The 21,363-nt window shown below is 44.0% G+C and overlaps 1 protein-coding gene across 3 annotated transcripts in view; it reads right to left on the bottom strand.

Moving 5' to 3' along the window:
- Positions 1-21,363, bottom strand: part of LOC140464832 (cadherin-20-like) — a 160,796-nt gene that overhangs the window by 68,901 nt on the left and 70,532 nt on the right. Inside the window, exon 2 of one of the 3 annotated variants that reach the window (XM_072560337.1) lies at positions 15,891-16,098. The exons of 1 other annotated variant lie outside the window; for it this stretch is intronic. The gene's annotated coding sequence lies outside the window, so the exon portion shown is untranslated. The remainder of the gene's footprint in view (positions 1-15,890; positions 16,099-21,363) is intronic. One more of the 3 variants, XM_072560339.1, reaches the window with a different exon arrangement.

The raw sequence follows: 21,363 nt of genomic DNA, 5'->3' as shown, positions 1-21,363 counted from the left end.
TCCAATCAGCTTTCAGCAAGCTGGTCGGTGATTAACCCAATGAGGTTTCTCATTGGTGGGGATGGAGAGCCAGTCGTCATCTACATGCATCTGGCCAACATTCTCCAAATTGCATCCAAGTGTGTTAAATGCAGAGACCGCAGGGTTGAATCTGTACCAGTTTTTGGGTCTTGCACCATCCTGATGGCTAGGGCTGGGTGATGCGATGCTCAGACCACTCGTAGACTGGAAAAAGCCCAGCCTACAATGCCAGTAACTAGTTGGCATGTGACCGTGCCAAGGCAGCACCTAGTCAGACAAGCTGGAAACTGAAACCAAAACAGGAAGTACTGGAGAAACTCAGTAGGCCTGGCTGCACCTGTAAAAGTGAAGCAGGGTTAACGTTTCGGGTCCAGTGACTTTTTGCCAGAACTGAACAGAGTCATCGGGTCATGGTGATGTACAGCACAGAAACAGACCCTTTGGTCTAACTCGTCCATGCCAACCAGGTATCCTAATCTAATCTAGTCGCACTTGGTCCATATCCCTCTAAGGAGATAGTGAGGTCTACAGATGCTGGAGATCAGAGTTGAGAATGTGTTGCTGGAAAAGCACAGCAAGTCAGGCAGCATCCGAGGAGCAGGAAAATCGACATTTCGGGCCAGAACCCTCCATCAGGAACAAGGCTGGGAGCCTCAGGGGTGGAGAGATATAGAGTTTTAATGTGTACAGGGTATCCTGTACAGGTCCAAACTGGGTTGGTCTGAATGTGGCCCGGAGTCCATGTGCAATCAGACGGTTCTGTAGACAGACACTGAGGAAGGAGATGTGGCTGTGGCAGAGAGTCTGCTTGAGGACGTGACTGAAGAGCTTCAGGGCAGAGGAGAGGACTTGGGGGGGTACAGTGAGAGAGGGACTCACTGAGATCTTTGTAGAGAGAACTTCTTCAAGGTAGACATCCTTGGAAGAGGCTTCGCAGTCGGGTTAAAATCAACCAGGAGTCAGTGAGGTCTGCAGATGCTGGAGATCAGTGTTGAGAGTGTGGATCTGGAAAAGCACAGCAGGTCAGGCAGCATCCGAGGAGGAGGAGGAGGATCGATGATTCAGGCCGGAGCCTCCCATTTACCTCTCCACCCCCCGAGGCTCCCAGCCTCATTCCTGATGTAGGGTTCCAGCCTGAAATGTTGATTTTATTTTTCCACCAACACACTCTCAACCATATCCCTCCAAACTCTTCCTATTCATATACCCATCAGATGCCTTTTAAATGTTGTAATTGTACCAGCCTCCACTACTTCCTCTGGCAGCTCATTCCACATTCACACCACCCTCTGCGTGAAAAAGTTGCCCCTTGGATCCCTTTCCCTTTTCCGTCTCACTCTTAACCCATGTCCTCTTGCTCTGGACTCTGCCATCCCAGAGAATAGCTGGGAAAGGGAGGTATTTATGCTGATGACAGGGTGAGCGGTAGAATGAATAGAATAGGTAGAGTCAGTACACAGAGAGCCAGAGAGAGGGAGGGAGAAAAGTGACAGGCAAACAAAGAGATAGCTAAAGGTGAGCCGAGACAGATATAAATGCTGCAGAGATACTAACGAGAAATGTAAGTGTTTGAAAAGAGGTTTTTATTTTTATTGAAGCTGGCAACCTATTTTTCTTATCAGATAATAAAAATTCACACTCAGCTATTTAAAAATATCCTTGCTTTTTCAGATAGCTGGATGACAGACATTGTGCGTATACAACTAAGCTTCGTGTTGTCCAGTATGAGAGTTTGCTAATTCAAAATGAGGTACAAATTTAAACAAAAACATGTGCAAATGTAACCTTTACCCACCGCAGCTCTGTGTTAAACAATGCAGATCCATTTCAATCCATTTTTATAATAATCATATTCTAGAGTCCAGTTAATTCTCAAGTAATTATATAACATTGTTAATTGCAGTTAAAGGTTTTTAGATTTTAGCAGTGACTCCACAAAGCAAATAAACTGATACTCTCCTCCTCTTTCACCCACTAAATGAAGTGCTCTCAGAGCACATACTGCTGAATGCTCCCCAGCATTTTTATGAAAATTGTCTTGTTAGTGCTTGCATTGCTGACAATGCTCACTGCCAGATTATTCTCCGCAGTACCTTAATCGTCAGTAGGCAGGGACTCAAGGAATATTTTGGATGCCTTTCTTGATTGTGAAAGTGATCTTGTTTGCCCATAGCCATCGCAGGGAGCTGTCTGAAAGCACACAACTAGCAAGAGCACTGCAGCTAATTGCTTTGTAAGTCAAACATTTGACCTTTGGCAAGGAGGAGTTGCCAAAAGGGATATCATTTTGAAATAAATTAGCTTTTTCAATCATGTCAGCCCTTTACTGTGTTATCGTTGTGCCCAAGAAACATAAACTTTAACTTATCCAGGTCTCCATGTATTAGGGAAGACACCTTTTAAAGAATTATGTTAACAAGACTGTCTCAGGAATCCAGGGTACATTTTCAATCAAGAAGGGTGCTTCTTCAGTCAGTTTCACCCCCGAGTTTCCTCCTCACTGGATTCTTTAATGTGTTTTCATGGGTGGTGCAGGAAATGTGAAACCTAACAGCCACACACTGTAAGGGCACAAGTTCACACAGCCCCTTACAGTTACTGTCACATGAGAAGGAAGGAAATGGGAGATGGGTAAGTGGGAACACCAGCCCAGCAAACTGTCCTCCGAGCCACACGCCATCCAGACTTGGAACTGGACATGGAATCTTCCAGTCACTGAAGGGAGAATGGGCGATCGACTGTGAGGAGATTCCTGACTTGGGAAGCAAAGGTTTTACTTTCCAACCAAGTGTTGAAGGGGAAGGATGAAATGAAATCCTTGATGGAGGATGGCAAGAGGCCTATTTGCATATATTAGCATACAATTGCATACACCAATGTGCATTTGCATGCATTAACAGTTTCATTAAGATGTCATCCTCACATCATTGATACGCAGTCTCCCATTCTCCTGCCCGCCGGATAGAAACCAGACGGGGACATTTCCCAACATGAAAGTCCTGAGCGGGAACCTGGCGAAGCCATTTGTTGCTCTATCCCTCTATGTTGGACAGCTGACACATCTTCGAGCCCTCTCGTTGATCAGTAACTGTGTGCTCCCCAGCTCCCTTGTCAACCAGAGTCTCCAGATCCCTGTCAGCAGTGACCCTCTGTCTGAAATGTTTGGGGCAATTAACGGGAGCCGTGCAGGGTGGTTGTAGACTATCACTAGGGTGGCATCCTGGAATTTAAAGATGGTGCCAGTGCTGAGAATCCTAGGAGGCCCTAGCCTTGGCCAATATGTCCATGAGTGACGAGGAGGAGGTTAAAGTGACATGGAGTGTAGGTGATGACACCAACTTGTGAACATCATGTGGGAAATTCCAGGAATCTCACTAAAATGGGCACATGGCTCATTTACAGTCTTATACACTGTAACTTCACTGTGGCTGGGTCAAAATGCAACACTCTCCCTAATGACACTGTGGGTGTTGTGATACCCCAGAGACTGCAACGGTTCAAGAAGACAGCTCACCACCACCTTCTCCAAGACAATCAAGGGAAGGGCACTCAATGCTAGTCCAAACAGAGACACCCATATCCAGTGAAAGGGTTAAAAAATTTGGCTTGTCCACAAGGACTTTTAGCAATTTTCTTAGATGCACCATAGAAAGCATCCTGTCTGGATGCAGCACAGCGTGGTTTGGCAGCTATTGTCCCCAAGACTGAAAGAAACTCCGGAGAGTTGTGAACACAGCTCAGTCATAGAGTCATAGAGATGTACAGCATGGAAACAGACCCTTTGGTCCAACTTGTCCATGTCGACCAGGTCTCCCAACCCAATCTCGTCCCACCTGCCAGCACTCAAAGCCAGCCTTCCATCCACTGACTCCATCTATACTTTCCCACTGCCTCAGAAAAGCCACCAAGACAATCAAAGACCCCTCCCACCCCGGCTATACTCTCTTCCGCCCTCTTCTGTCGGGCAGTAGATATAAAAGTTTGATGACACATAACGAATAGATTCAAGAACAGCTTCTTCACTGCTATCGTCAGACTTTTAAACGGACCTCTCAATTATTAATTCCGATCTCTCTCTGCACCTTCTCTGTGGCTGCAACTTTCTGCACTCTGCTCTGCTTCCCTGATGCACTTTGTATGGTACAATCTGCCTGTGCAGCACACAAAACAACGCTTTTCACTGTTTCTCTGTACATGTGACAACAATAAGTCAGTCAAGTATTTACAGCTTTATATGACCATAAAATTATAAAACCCTAAATGATGGCTTTCCACACATTGTGCTGGTGCTGTTACTCTGGTTGAGCAATTCCATTTTTCTCTCACGCCAGCTCCTTGTTCATAATCCAGCAAACCTTTCCGTTTCAAGTATTTATCCAATTTACTTTCAAAAGGCATTATTAAGTCTGCTTCCACCACCCTTCAGGCAGAGTATTCCAAATCAGCATAATTCTGCAGCAAACATGTTCATCCTTTCGCCGATTAGCTTAAATTTGTGTCCTCTGGTTACTGTCCCTTCTGCCACTGTCTACTTTACATACTCTGTGCAAAACAAACCTTCAAGATTTTGATCGCCCCTACCAAACCTCTCATTAATGTTCTGTGCTTTAAGGAGGACAGAGCCAGTGTTACTATAATAAAGTAAAGGACTGTGGATGCTGGAGATCTGAAACTAAAACAGAAATCACTGGAGAGACCCAGCAAGTCTGACTGCGTCTGTGGAGCGAGAAAGTAGAGTTAACGTTTCGGGTCCTTCTACAGAACTGATTACAGCGAGGAAAAGGGTGAAGTTAGGGGCTGGGTTGGGGATGCGGTAAAGGTAGGTGGAGATGGAGCCCAGAGAGTGAACAATAGTTGGGCAGACAAAGGGATGGATAGTGCAGAGTCAGAGATGAAGAAAAGCTGCTCATGGGGATCATCAGTGGATGTGCTTAAAACAGCCTGGGCTATGGGTTTAGATTAGATTACTTACAGTGTGGAAACAGGCCCTTCGGCCCAACAAGTCCACACCGCCCCGCCGAAGCGCAACCCACCCATACCCCTACATATCCCCCTTACCTAACACTACGGACAATTTTAGCATGACCAATTCACCTGACCTGCACATCTTTAGACTGTGGGAGGAAACCGGAGCACCCGGAGAAAACCCACGCAGACACGGGGAGAATGTGCAAACTCCACACAGTCAGTCGCCTGAGGCGGGAATTGAACCCGGGTCTCTGGCGCTGCGAGGCAGCAGTGCTAACCACTGTGCCACCGTGCCGATGTAGGTGGAGGTACAGATGTAGAAGGAGGTGTTCAGGCCCTAAAATTCAAAATTCCATATTGAGTCCTAAAGTCTGCAGGGTCCCCAAGCGGAAAATGAGGGTGCTGTTCTTCCAGCTTGTGCTGAGCTTCACTGGAGCACTGCAGCAAACCCAAGACAGAGATGTTGGCCAAGGAACAGGGTGGTGGGTTAAAGTGGCAGGCAACTGGAAGCTCAGGGTCTTTTCTGTGGACAGAATGTGGATGTTCTGCAAACTGATCATCCAGTCTACACGCCGTCTCCCCAGTGTAGAGGAGACCACATTGTGAGCAGTGAATGCAGCAGGCTAGATTGAGTGAAATGCAGGTAAATCGCTGCTTCACCTGGAAGGTGTGTTTGGGCCCTTGGATACTGAAGATATGGAGGAGATAATGGGTAGGCATTACAGCTTCTGTGGTTGCAGGGGATGGTGCCCTGGGCCTACAGGAGTGGAGGAGGAGTGGACCAGGGTGTCCTGGTGGGAACGGTCTCTTGTGAAATGCTGACAAGGGAGGGGAGGGGAATAAGTGTCTGGAAGGTGCTTCCTGCTGGAGGTTGTTAAAATGGCGGCTGATGACCCTCTGGATGTGGATGCTGGTGGAATGGTAGGTGGGGGTGAGGGGGACCCTATTGCTGATGTGGGAGGCAAGACAGGGGGCCAGGGCCGAAGAATGCGAAATGGGTTTGTCACAGCTGAGGGCTCTGCCAACACGGAGGCGGAGAATTCTCGGTTGAGAAAATGGTGCACTCGGTTTTGCTACCCTCTTCATGTAATTAAAATCTTTGACCCCTGGTAGCACACCCAGGGGTTCCAAAACTCTGCTGGCGATGTCTTAGCTCATGCCAACTCACAATAATCGAGCCACACAGTCAGGCGATGCCTTACTTTTAAATTTCTGACTTTGTTTTTTTCAAAATCCTCTCCAGTTCTGCAATCTCATTCAGCCCCACAGTCCTCCAAGATATTTGTGTTGCTCTAAGTCTGATGATAACTGTTCCATCAGTGGTGATCAGGTCTTCATTACCCTAAGCCCAAGTCTCTGGAATTCCCTCTCTGTTTTCAGAGCTCACTTCCCTTCTTTAAGAGGCTCCTTGAACCCATCTGTTTGGACAAGCTTTTTGTCACCTGACCTGATAACTCCTCATGTGACTCATGATCAAACATTCTTTGGAAATGCACCTGTGAAATGCCTTGGCATGTGTCATTACAATAAAGTTCTGTATTGTAAGTTGTAGTAGGTCTCTTTTGCACATTCTCTAAGACCATGATCTACTTCGAAATATTGGGTGCTGGAAATCGACCAAAAATAGCCGGTCAAAAACCTGGCCTAGATGTGACTCCAGGCCCACTGTAACACTAGTGACTCTTCTCTGCACGCTGGGCATGCAGGGATGGACAATAAATACCAGCCCAACCAGCAACAAGCACATCCCATGAATAAATAAAACAAAGAATTTAAAAAGAACTTATGGAGGGACAAGAATGGAAGGCTAATCAGAAAAACATCAACAGGTGACTGCACGTTTGGGTATGGGGTTATCACCCAATATTGCAGTTTGTCACTTTGGTCTTCAGCTTGGGTGCATTGGACACATTGGTAGAATATTCTACACACCAAAAGGTGGAACACCTGGGCAGGTCTAAGCCAACGGAATGTTCTGATATTCAACTAATTAGAAGGGGAAAGAGGTTGGAGATGGGTCAGACAGAAGGTTCATGCTTAGTTTGTTTGAGGAGGGATTGATGATGGTGGTTCAAAAACAGAGGGCTAATAGAACCTGTGGAGAGGGAACCATTTATCCTGTCTGCAAGTAATGAGAGGATGGGGATGTGGTACACAAGAGGCGAATTTAGATAAGGTAAAATTGTCACAATCTCACTCTCTCATTCCAGAGCCAACTGGTGGTGGTTTAGCCTGAGGGTCACCACCCCTCCTCCAAAGGGAGAGGTCGAGAAGGTGGGACCTTCCTAGTAACCTCAGGCCTTGAACCCAGCTGTCAGCGTCATTCTGCATGACAAATGATTCTTCCAGCCAACTGAGCAAATGCACCAGGAAGTAGTTAGATGGAAGGACAGCCCAGGAAACAGCGTGGGAGGTCTCACGCATGAGGTGAGTTGAGAGGAAGCACATGAGAGATAAATGAGAAATCAGCGATAGGTACTGTCACTTCATACAGAATAACACAGCAGTTCTTTACCTCATTACATCTTTCCTGCCTTTCATCATGGTGAGCACAGTTTCTGGATTTGTCAATGCACATATTTCTCCCTAATAACTGTGTGGAAAGCCCCCATGTTGCAAAGATTTGTCACGGTCTGTCTGATTAATATTCATTTGGCTGCATGAGTCACTAAAAATAGTTCAAAACAGTGCCTTGAGGAGAGGTGTCAGATTAGGAAAGGATAGAATTCATCCCTGATGGAGAGTGTCTTTAGCCAGGTTCACAAAACAGCTAAACATTAAAGACAGAGTTGAGTTCTCCCTGCACTGTTTTGGACAGAAATATAATTCACATGACTGACGTGGCTGAAAGTGAGGTGCCTTAATATGTTTCCTAATCAAAAAAAAAAGAAAGAACAGGACAAGTAACAGGCCATTCGGCCCATTGAGTGTGCACCATCATTCTACATGGTCTTCTACCTCAATCACATCCACCTTCTATTCAGTATACCCATCTAGATTCCTTTCTCAATTAACTCTAACCCAAACTTAACATGATTTCCTAACCAACATTTTCTCAGTTCTTACAACCAAACAAGCAAATATTTAACTAAAATGACTTAAATGCCATTCACCCTGCTCCTGGTTAATTCTCCATCCCATTTCCACTCTGATCATCCTGTCCTTAACCTGCTACATGCTTTCACTCAAGCTCCACTCAGTCTCAAGGGACAATAACATCTCATCTCCACGGACCTTGGTATGATCCATAACACTGCCTCAAACAGCTACAGATCCAACTCCGAGCTCCCGCTTTCCCCTCAGACAGGGTGGTAGGGTGGGTACACCACAAGTCTAACAAATTGTGTAAAAAGCTGGCTAGAAGGGAGGAATGAGAGAATGGAGAGAAAAATAAAGCATGAAGGTATTTTTCGGGAGTTGGTGGAGGGGTAGTGGAGTTTCAGTCTTCCATGGATTGTGAACATTGCAGGCAAGTTTGTTGCCCATCCCCAATTACTTTCAAACCGAGTGGGTTGTTTAGCCATTTCAGAAGGCAGTTAAGAGTCAAACACATTGGTGTTGATCTGGAGTCATATATGGGCCAGACCAGGTAAGGATGGGAGATTTACTTCCCTAAAGGACATTAACAAAGCAGGTAGGTTTTCACTGCAATCCTGTAGTTTCATGGTCACCGTGACTGTGAAACATCTTCTAAAAACACCTTCTCCATCCCATCTAACTTTACCTCTAACTTCTTTATTCCTAAGATGGAGATCATCCAATCAGTTGACTCTGCTGCTTCCTCCATTTCAATGGCTGAAGCATTGCCTTGAGTTCCTTTCTACCCAAGGTCTGAACTCACACATTTCCCCAGTTTTTCTCTGATCTCACTCAGGCCCTTTGCAAGCTCAACATCAGGAAATCGATCTCTGGCTCCCTCAATCCCTATTCCCGCTCAACTGCTGGTCATCTGACTTCACCTCCCTGGTTCCTGAATTAGCAGATACTCTTTCCAGTCTTCTGTCCATGTCTGAATCCCTCTAATCAAGGTTTCACCACACTATCAAGAAAACTCTTAGCAAAGACACAACAGGCATTCTGAGAGCCTGTGCCAGGTGTAAACCTTCCCTTAAACCAATGGTGCAACTCTGAAATAACCGAAAAGGCTGGAAATTCTCGGTGGGTCAGGCAATTGTTGTACAGGTACACAATCCTTTATCCAAAACGCTTGGGACCAGCTGGTTATCAGAATTCGGAATTTTTTGAATGTCAGAATAAGTGACAGTTCAACGGTGACATTTTTAAAGAAGTCGTACCAGACAGCAGACTCTGACTACAAGAGACCCTGAGACAGAATTGAGGCCTGCCAGTGCAGGGCCACACTCACCCACATCACATCTGAGTGACACGCATCGGATGGGTGTGGAGTTGGGTTAACTTTTTGCACACCAAACAACCTTGTTAATGAGATTAAAACTTCACAAAAAAGTCTTTGGAGTTTGGGGCTTTTTGGATAAAGGGTTGTCTACCTGTATAAGGTAATGGTGTAAAAGAGTTTTATGTTGAAGTCGCATTAAGCTCCAATCCATCAGGAGTGACATACCTGGCTCCAGATCATCTGAAGTAACTATGACTAATCAGCCAAGGAACTTGAATCTATTCCTATCATGCAATAAACTACAGCTTGCTATGTAAAACTAGTGTCTCTCCTTGTTAAAATCAACTAGGAGAAAGTCAGGACTGCAAACGCTGGAGATCAGAGTTGAGAGTGTGGTGCTGGATAAGCACAGCAGGTCAGGCAGCATCTGAGGAGCAGGAGAATTGAAGTTTCTGGCATAAGCCCTTCATCAGGGATGATTGAATCCTGATGAAGGGTTTATGCCTGAAATGTTGATTCTCCTGCTCCTCAGATGTTGCCTGACTTGCTGTGCTTTTCCAGCACCACACTCTCAACTCTCTTCTAGTTAAGATTCATCAGTGGTCAATCTTGTACCATAGATAATTAGATAGGTCCCTTGACTCAGTAAAGTCCAATGGATTACCTGGAAAATGTTATTTTGAGGTATAAAAAATAAGTGCTAGAGAAACTCAGCAAGTCTGGCAACTTTAAGACCATAAGACCATAAGACATAGGAGTGGAAGTAAGGCCATTCGGCCCATCGAGTCCACTCCGCTATTCAATCATGGCTGATGGGCATTTCAACTCCACTTACCGGCATTCTCCCCATAGCCCTTAATTCCTCGAGACAACAAGAATCTATCAATCTCTGCCTTGAAGACATTTAGCATCCCGTCCTCCACGGCAATCTGTGGCAATGAATTCCACAGGCCCACCACTCTCTGGCTGAAGAAATGTCTCTGCATTTCTGTTCTGAATTTACCCCCTCTAATTCTAAGGCTGTGTCCACTGGTCCTAGTCTCCTCACCTAACGGAAACAATTTCCTAGCGTCCACCCTTTCCAAGCCCTGTATTATCTTGTAAGTTTCTATTAGATCTCCCCTTAACCTTCTAAACTCCAATGAATACAATCCCAGGATCCTCAGCCGTTCCTCATATGTTAGACCAACCATTCCAGGGATTATCCGTGTGAATCTCTGCTGGACACGTTCCAGTGCCAGTATGTCCTTCCTGAGGTGTGGGGACCAAAACTGGACACAATACTCCAAATGGGGCCTAACCAGAGCTTTATAAAGTCTCAGTAGCACAACAATGCTTTTATATTCCAACCCTCTTGAGATAAGTGACAACATCGCATTCGCTTTCTTAATCACGGACTCAACCTGCATGTTGACCTTTAGAGAATCCTCGACCAGCACTCCCAGATCCCTTTGTACTTTGGCTTTAAGAATTTTCTCACCATTTAGAAAGTAGTCTGTGCTTTTATTCTTTTTGCCAAAGTGCAAGACCTCGCATTTGTTCACGTTGAATTCCATCAGCCATTTCCTGGACTACTCTCCCAAACTGTCTAGATCCTTTTGTAGCCTCCCCACTTCCTCAGTACTACCTGCCTGTCCACCTATCTTCGTATCATCTGCAAACTTCGCTAGAGTGCCCCCAGTCCCTTCATCCAGATCATTAATATATAATGCGAACAGCTGTGGCCCCAACACTGAACCCTGCGGGACACCGCTCATCACCGGCTGCCATTCCAATAAACAACCTTTTATCCTAACTCTCTGCCTTCTGTCAGACAGCCAATCCTCAATCCATCCCAGTAGCTCACCTCAAACACCATGGGCCCTCACCTTGCTCAGCAGCCTCCCATGTGGCACCTTATCAAAGGCCTTTTGGAAGTCTAGATAGACCACTTCCACTGGGTTTCCCTGGTCTAACCTACTTGTCACCTCTTCAAAGAATACCAACAGGTTTGTCAGGCATGACCTCCCCTTACTAAATCCATGTTGACTTGTTCTAATCAGACTCTGCTCTTCTAAGAATTTAGAAACCTCATCCTTAATGATGGATTCTAGGCGGAGAGAATGCAGAGTTAATGTTTTGGGTTCAGTGACCCTTTACCAGACCTGGTCAAAACATTATTTTGATTTGATAAGTTTCTGTTTACCTTTTTATAGAATTGGGTTAACCATGAGAACTGCATCATGAGCTGTTTAACCCAATTTTGTTGATTTAGTGTTTAAAAAAGATTTGACAATTGGCAGTAAGCTACCCGAACCACAAAGTTACCAAAACCCAGTATGAGAGCAGGAGTGTGTGTGCGTGCGTATGTCTGTGTGCGCACATGCCTACATATATGTGTAGTTGGCACATTGCTGACTGGGGTTGGGGGGGGGGTGGGGCAAAGTCGATTTTAAAATCATGGAGGGGACCATGGGCAGTGAAAGCAATACCTACAGCCACAGAGATTATATCAAAAGGATCCCCCCATTCCATTGATATCTTTCTGAAAATATTTTGTAAGAGATAATTGCTTGGTAGTACATATACATTGCTAAAAAGAGACACAAAGTCAAGATTTCTAGTTTTACATTCATCAGGATTGAAACAGAAGAAAACCAAATGGAGAAAGGAAACCATAACTTATAGAGTATGAGAAGAGGCTCTTGGTCGCTTGGACAATGATTGGCATAGAGAGACAACAGGAACTGTCAATCTTAGTTGATTTATTAAATTCAAACCATGCAAGGTACTCTTTGATAAAAAAAATCAAAATAACTGTGGATGCTGTAAATCAGAAACAAAACAGGAGTTGCTGGAAAAGCTCAGCAGGTCTGGCAGCATCTGTGAAGAGAAATCAAAGTTAACACTTCGGGTCTGGTGTATCCTTCCTCAGAATCCGACCATTAAAAGGTACCCACCACTCCTGGTATCGGCGCTGAGCTGCTGCAGGATGGGCACTGGTCTTGCAAAAGGACAGTAAACCTGGCAGCAGCCAATTGAAGAACTGTCGCCAAAACTATGGTGGCAGAATTCCAGGTACGTCTTCACCCTATCCAACTGAGGGTGTTTGAGACCATGTTTCACCACCAATATCAGGACCTTGATTTGAACGATAAAATTCTGCCAAACTTTCAGATCATCATGAATGCTTTGATTAGCTCCTTGATCCTTCATCGATATGTTAATGGGTCATTGCACTCTCTCTCTGCACAGATGCTTTCTGACTTCCTGAGTATTTTGAGTTCTTTCCATTTCTATGAAGCAAACTTTGTGCTCTTGCCCTTCTGTATTATATTTGACTCCACCATCTCCTCCAGTATCTCTTCACTGTTGTCGGGACTAAACTTGCCTTGGTCCATGTTGCCTATTTAACTGGATCTAGAGAATTATTTGTAATGATCTTACTTCCCATCTGTGTACCTGTTAACTCAGATGACCCAAAGTATTAATGCATAGGCTCCCTCCTGTTTCTCATCTACATGCTGCCCCTCAGCAGTATCCTCAAAAACACAGCATTTTCCAAATGTTCCCACTGTTGACAGCCTCATCACATTCGCAGAGCCAGTGGGTCTGCTCTGTCACTGTAATAATTCTATGATTCAGTATCTTCAGTCCCCATCACAAAATCTGATCCCTACCCACGGATTCTATTCCTCCCTTGGACAATGTTAAGAACCTGAACTAGACTGTTTGCAATGTTAGTTCCATTTTTGCCTGAGTTGAGCTAACAATTTGATCCATGCTGATGTCAAAAGCACTCATTTTTACCTCTGTTACATTATCCTTTCTGTCTCTGCTCATCCACTGCTAAAGCCCTCATCCCCATCTTTGTTACATCACGATTTAATGCATTCCTGTCCAATCTCCCACCTCTTACACTTTGTAAACCTGAGGTTATCTAAACTCTGCTGCTTATCTGTTCGCTCATACTCTGTTCAGCGCTCCATCCTGTTTGCCCATTACCCCTGTGGTCACCAACCCACACTGACTCCCAATTAATCAGTGACACTATTTTTACATTTAAATTCTTATCCTTTTTTTGCCCCAAGTGCCTGTACAGCTTCACTCCTCTTTCTGAAATCTCCTCTGAAAGCCTTGGAAATATTTATCGTCCTCTAATACTTGTCTTTTGAGCATCACTGATTACCATCACTCCACCTCTGGCAGTCATGCCCTCCATTTCCTGGGATACAAAGCTCTGGAATTCTTTCCTTATGCTTCTCTATCTATCCCTTTACCCTGTTAAGGGGAGTCCTTAAAACCTATCTCTGTGACCAGATATTCGGCCCTAATATCCCCTTACCCAACTTCATGTCTGATTTTAGTTGCTAACATGCTTGTGAAGAACCTTGTGTGTTTGACCACATTAAGGATGCCATATAAATACAAGTTGTTGTCGGCAGTATTCAATTGTTCTTGTGTTTGCTGTGCAAGTCTGTCCTCCAAATGAAGTTATTGCATGATTCAAAACCACTGTCAATGCTGCATTTTTTTTTAGATTAGATTAGATTAGATTAGATTAGTTTAGTTTAGTTTACTTACAGTGTGGAAACAGGCCCTTCGGCCCAACAAGTCCACACCGTCCCGCTGAAGCGCAACCCACCCATACCCCTACATTTGCCCCTTACCTAACACTACAGGCAATTTCAGCATGGCCAATTCACCTGACCTGCACATCTTTGGACTGTGGGAGGAAACCGGAGCACCCGGAGGAAAACCCACGCAGACACGGGGAGAACGTGCAAACTCCACACAGTCAGTCGCCTGAAGCAGGAATTGAACCCAGGTCTCTGGCGCTGTGAGGCAGTAGATTAGATTAGATTACTTACAGTGTGGAAACAGGCCCTTCGGCCCAACAAGTCCACACCGCCCCGCCGAAGCGCAACCCACCCATACCCCTACATCTACCCCTTACCTAACACTAGGGGCAATTTAGCATGGCCAATTCACCTGACCTGCACATCTTTGGAGTGTGGGAGGAAACCGGAGCACCCGGAGGAAACCCACGCAGACACGGGGAGAATGTGCAAACTCCACACAGAGAGTCGCCTGAGGCGGGAATTGAACCCGGGTCTCTGGCGCTGTGAGGCAGCAGTGCTAACCACTGTGCCACCTTGCCGCCCACATTGATCTGAGTCTCATTAAATTATAAAATGTACAACTTCATTGATGGAAATGTTGTGCAATGTAACTTTACAGAAGAGAGGATACAGGGTAAGCCAGTAATGGAAATGATTCACAGGGAAATTTGGAGATAATGTCCTGTGTTACCCTTTGCTGAATGTCTCTTGCAGTGATGTGGAGGTGCTGATGTTGAACTGGGGTGGACATGGTCAGGAGTCACACAACACCAGGTTATAGTCCAACAGGTTTATTTGAAATCACAAGCTTTCAAAGCGCTGCTTTTAGAGTGACCTTCACCTGACAAAGGAGAAGCGCTCTGAAAGCTCGTGATTTCAAATAGACCTGTTGGACTATAACCTGGTGTTGTGTGACTTCTGACTTTGTCTCTTGCAGCTGTTAGAGAAAGTGACATCACTGCCTCTTCATGTCCTTTCCACCGTGCGATGACTCTGCCCATCTCTAAGATTCGACTAACTGAGTAGTCTGAGCAGATCATGCTGGTAAACCAAAAAAGTGTCAAGTTTCCACTTGCAATGTCCCACAAACTGAAATCTCAACTATCAACAGATTTAAAAGTGGAAATGGGCAAGGGAAGAGCTAAGAGGTAATGTGGTGTGAATGGCATTCAATTAGAAGTATGGAGAGTATCTAAAAGGGATTAAATAATGGGAAAGTGGACAAGGAAAAAACCCTCTATTTAATTATAATACTGAAAAGGATCATAAAGACATACTGAGAAAACATTGCACCTAATCTCAGCTCTTTGTTTTAATTCATACAAACATGAGTAAGGACCAAGGTGAGGCTACTTGACCGTCAAGTCTACTCCAACCCTTCAATAAGAACATGGCGGATCTGGTTTTAACCTCAACTCTACATTCCTGAATACCCTCAGTAATCTTCCATCTGTTTCACTAATTTTCTCCACTTGTTCATTTCTCCACCTTTTGACCTTTCCATCTTTTTCTACACCGCTGTCCATCTTTTCAACATTTACTTCTTACTTCTGCCTTTCCATTTTTCCTCTGCCACTCTCTATCACCCAATCTGCGAGGGTGCTATAGAAGTCTAAACCGCTACCAAGCAGACTGAAGTTACAATTTTCCATGTCGAATAAAATATTGTCACTCGCAAATTATTGTAGGTACCCCTGACACAAAAATGCAATTGATCAACTCATGGACGACTGGAATAAAACAAATGCCAACAAAACCATCATGATACTTCCAACAAATGAACATTATACACTTATTGTAGAGAAAGCTTCAGTAGGAGTTAACAAAATGCCAGGAAAGACTATCATTCAACTTTCAAATTCCATAATCAGTGACTGGGAATAACATGCACCTTCTCTTCTTTCATTTTGGAACAGAATAAACAAAAAAAAATCAGTTCCTACCTCGTGAATTATTTGTTGAAGAAGTTAAAGGTTTTTAGCTTTAATTTGTCGAAAGCAAGTGTCCCTTTGCTTGTAACAGGTCCTGTATGTTGTGGCTGGTAGCAAGACAGTCACCAAGAACACTCAACTCTGTGGTTCCTTAACGCAGCTGCCTCTGAAATAATTCAAAACCTTCTGACAGTCAAATCGACTTTCTTTGGCAAAAGATCTGGAAGAAAAGCCAATCAGAGCAAACAATGTTTTTAAAGTTGGCGGGAGAGTGGATGGAGCTGGCGGTCGGGAGCGGTTTTCCTTTTCAGTGACTAGTTGGGATACAAATTACATTCAGAAATACACGAACTGCAGCCACCAGTAACAGTGAGGCAGACACTAAACAAATGATGATGCAAACACAAGCTAGCATGGGAGGACTGAAAGAACAAAGGGACCTACTTCACGTTTAAGCATTTGCAAGTCAAGTGAAGGAGACATTTGTTACTCCAGTCCCTACATCTATAGTACTCAAAGACAGCCACAACAAAATCAGCCCTGTAACCCATCACGTTTTCAAACATTTGTTCCAAGTGCCTTCCAATTTTCAAAACCATCTTTTTTTCTAAATGTCCTTTCATTATTTTTCTATTCAGTGCAAAAGTCTCTTCACTGGGAAATGAAGGAAGTTGACTTCAGCATTTTCCAGTGTTTTGTTAAGATTCAATAGAACAAAGGACAGCCATTAGGTATAACAAGACTTTATGAAAGAAACATTGTTCTGAAAAGATGATCATTTGGGAAAGAAATTGCTTTTAAGAAAACGTGGCTTGAATTTTGTGGTTATCTTGTCAAAACTTTTCTCTATTTGAACTGTGAGGAAGGAAATATTCCCATTTCCTCCAAAAAGTGGGACGTCTATTTTTAAAGGAATAGTGAAAAACAGGAATTTATTGTTCCAGATAGGTCAAAATTCACATAATGGCATCTGAATGCAGTATAGCCAGATGGTGATGGTTGATCAAAAGCTTTATTTGCTTTTTTTTTTAAACGCTCCTTCATTGACCAAACATTCTTTATCTTCCCTTTGCGCTATTAAGTCACCTCATTTTTCTAGCCTTTCTTTCCCTCATATGCTATGTTCTCAGTAAGTATCCAGCAGTTTAGTAGCCCAGGCAATCTGTCTCCACATGCCTGACTGATTCAGCAGAAAGGACTGTCTCCCTTTGTCCCTCCCACCCTGATGACCCCCAGCCCCATACAAAATGGCTGGGTGGCCTTCTACTTCAGAAGGCTGCCTATGCAGTAGCAGCAAAGTAATAATTACCAGAACAAATCGAATAGGGGTTGATCCTGGGCCCCTCTTTTCACTGTGAAAACGGAGGGAATGGAGGAACAAGACCAACTGTGGCTCCCTACAATGCAGCATAGAAATAGATTTGATACAGTCACCATGCAGACAAGTATAAGGGCACGGTAAAACAAAATCCACACACGTTTACATCGGAAAACTAGGATTGGACAGGGGATGTCAGGGGAGGGCATAAATCTAGGCCAGAATTCGCAGCAGTTGTGGAAATGTTGAAAGATTGCTTTATTTTATTGGACAAGGATCTGAAGGACTGCCAGAAATCCTTTGGAGGACCATTTCTGAAGTAGTTTGAGATCTGGAGACAGGAGGGAAATCCTTAACGAAACCAATCATCATCTCGTATTGTTGATTTAGTTCAAGGCTTCTGAGGTCAATTGAAGCTGGTTCTGCAATTTGCTCAGGCTCAGTTATCAAAGCTTGTTAATCAGGATGTAGGAAATGGGAGCAAGTGTAGGCCATTTGGCACCTTGAGTCAATCAGTAATATCATGGCTGATCTTCTATCTCAAATTCATTTTCCTACCTTATCCCCCTATCTCTCTATTTCCTCAAAATTGAATAATCTTTGTCTTGAATACACTCAATAACTGAGCACCCTGAGCTCTGAAGAATTTGAAATATTCACAGCTCTCTGTGTGAAGAAATGTCTCCTCATCCCAGTTCTAAATGACTGACCCTGTAATTCTAGTCTCACCAGGCAGGCTCTCAGTTCTTTCCCTGTCAAATGTTGAAACTATTTTGTAATCATATAGAACAATTTTACTTGAGGTAGCATGGTTAAGTAATTTTTATCTCCATTCAAGTTCACCATTAACATCTAGAATAGAAAGAAAACCTTAGCAACAAATTGGCTGAACACATATTATGTATATTATTCTGAGAGCCCCATTTCTCCCTTTCCACAATGAGTGATAATTCACATTGAAAGATATTTCGTTCCAAAGTGACATTCCCTTTATCGAAACACACTGATGAAACTTACTGGCTTTCTATGAAGCAGCTATTTCTGTTTTAAACTCTTATTTCAAGGAAAATTTCATATCATTGGTTTGTTCTCCAGAAGGTAGCTATGACAAAGCTGGGGAATGACTTGTATGGTATTTGTGGTCTGTGCACTGCTATATATAATATATATATATATATGATATCCCACAAAACTAGGATCATCTCTACATTGCTGAGAGTCTACAACTGGTGTGTTTACAGCATTTTAAAAAAATCTCTTTAATTACAGGATTTCTCCACACATCGAACATTTAGACTTCTCAGGTCTATCCCTGAAAGCTTCTGTTTAATTTAGCTCTCAAGGGTGCTACCCAATCAAGCACAGTAAATGTAGATCAGGGAACATATGAACTCATTCAAAGAAAAATCAATCAAATCATTGAACATTACAACAATCAGGCTTCATTCTTTGATTTTACTGTGTAGGAGGGGTTTTGGGGGTGTTTGTGATTCCTGTTCCCTTTTAAACACATACACTTCCATAGCATCATATAAAACAGATCAAAAAGAATTTTATGCAGAAATGATTTTTCCTATTTGTAGCGCTAATTTGTTGGTGAGTGTTCCATTGTGTCTATGACTGAAAAGTAACTCAAAATGATGAAATCAGTTATCAATGGTCATTAGGGATTTTTTGGATAATACATAATACTCTAACATTCCCTGAAGATGACGGTTACTATAGGAACTGATGCAAACTGTTTTTCTTTGTTTTCAAGCACATTAGTGCCTGTAATCCTGAAAGGCATTATCATGCCACTGATGTAAAACATCCTCCAGAGGACAGCAAAACATCCTGAACCTCAAACTTACAGTGGACCAGCTTCCTCTCGTGAGGAATAACCTTTCCGGGGCCCAGGGAGTGTCAGGGACATAGGACACATTCGTGCTCAAGTTGTGTAACAAAATCTGACCAAGGGATGGATGAACTTTCCACTGACTATAGAATCCTCACACCAACACCACCACCCTCATTCCACCCAGTTGGTGTCTATGCTCATTGTCAGAAACCTGTCAATGGCCATTTCCTGGCTTCCTTGCACATTTGGCCCAATATCTGTGTGACAGACTCAACATCCCAGGTGAAAAAGTAACATTCTATGATTGTGCCGGGTGACATGGTGGCTCAGTGGTTAGCACTGCTGCCTCACAGTGCCATGGGTCTGGGTTCAATTCCAGCCCTGGGTGGTTGTCTGTGTGGAGTTTGCACATTCTCCCCCATGGGTTTCCTCCCACAGTCCAAAGATATGCAGGTTGGGTGGATTGGCTGTGCTCAATTGCCCATAATGCCCAGGGATGTGCAGGCCAGGTGAGTTTGCAGTGGGAAATGCAGGGTTACAGGGATAAGGCAGGGCTGCTAAGTCAGGATGGGATACTCTTCAGAGAGTCTGTGTGGACTCTACGGTGTGAATGGCCTGCTTCCACACTGTAGGGATTCTATTCCATGATCAGATGCTTTCAGATTTACCAGAACGGTTTGTGGCATTTCAAATCGCTGTTGTTTGCTCTCTGAGGAACTTAGAAAACACAGAAATATAGGAGTAGGCCATTCAGCTCCTTGAACCTGTTCCAGTGAGATCAGACTGATCCATTTCTTAACTTTGTCCACCTACTGTGCCTCCTTTTCCTATTTTACTCTTGACTAGCAATAATCTATCAACATTAGATTTGAAGTTATTAATTGAGCTGCCATATTTCGCTTTGCTTGTGTGAGCTATGCATTCTGTTATCACAGTTTGAATGAAGTAACATTTCCCAACTTCTCTGCTGAGGACCTTGCCTCTGAGTTTGCTTTGGTTCTTTGGCCTAGTTGGCTCCACCAGTTGCACAGCTTACTTGGTTTCGATCCCAGTGTCACAGGAGCTGAAGCGACCAGAAGCAGACAGTATCTGTGAGCGAATCGATGCCTCATGCCTTAATTGCCCAATGAAAAAAAAATGGCAAAATCTAAAACCAAAAGAACTGCAGATTCTGGAAACCTAAAACCAAAACAGAAATTGCTGGAAAAGCTCAGCAGGTCTGGCAGTATCTGTGCCAAGAAATCAGAGTTAATGTTTCTGATCTAGTAGGAGAATGTTGGATTTTATACAGTAGATAGGGTGGAGGTAGGGGTTAAGGAGAAAACGATAATGGAAAGAGAGCCTAAAGAGAGAGAAGGGCAGTTGGTCAAACAGGAGTGGATAATGGTCAGCCTGGGAGAATGACTGGCTGCTAGTGGGACTGTTAATGGCTAACAATAGATAGTGTGTAATAGTAGACCCCCTCTCCCCTCTCCACCCACACTGGTCACAGTCAATGCTTCAAGAAGACCATTATTGTGCTGATGCCAAATAAAATCTGGCAACATGCCTTAATGACTACCACCCAATGGCTCCGAGATGCACCATTATAGAGTGCTTTGAGAGGTTAGTAATGATCCCAAACAACGACAAGACAGAGTACAGGGTAGAGACAGCTTATTGGCATGGTGAAAAGATGACAATCTCTCCCTCAATGTCAGCAAAACGAAGGAGCTGGTCATCAACTTCAGGAAGCAGAGTGGAGGACACGCCCCTGTTTGTATCAATGGTGCTGAGGTGGAGATGGCCGAGAACTTCAAGTTCTTAGGAGTAAGTATCATCAACAGTCTGTCCTGGTCCATCCGCGTCGACACTACAGTCAAGAAAGCACAACAATGGCTCTACTTCCTCTGAAGGCGAAGGAAGTTCAGCATATCCACAAATACACTTACCAATTTTTATATATCCCCATAGAAAGCATTATTCCCAGATGCATCACAGCTTGGTACAGCATCTGCTCTGCCCAAGACTGCAAGAAATTACAGAAAGTTGTGAATGCAGCCCAGTCCATCACGAAACCAGCCTTCCTTGCATTGACTCCGTTTACACTGCTCACTGCCTTGGGAAAGCAACCAACATAATCAAAGACCCCTCCCGCCCCAGTTATACTTTCTGCTACCCTCTTCCATTGGGAAGAGAATACAAAAGTTTGAAAACACATACCAACAGATTCAAGAACAGCTTCTTCCCTGCTGTTATCAGATTTACGAATAGACTTCTCATATATTACAGTTGATCTTTCTCTGCACCTTCTCTGTAGCTGTTACACTATATTCTGCATTCTGCTC

The sequence above is a fragment of the Chiloscyllium punctatum genome, chromosome 41 (assembly GCF_047496795.1).
Source record: "Chiloscyllium punctatum isolate Juve2018m chromosome 41, sChiPun1.3, whole genome shotgun sequence".
NCBI lineage: Eukaryota > Metazoa > Chordata > Chondrichthyes > Orectolobiformes > Hemiscylliidae > Chiloscyllium > Chiloscyllium punctatum.
This window is presented reverse-complemented; position numbering and strand designations above follow the sequence as displayed.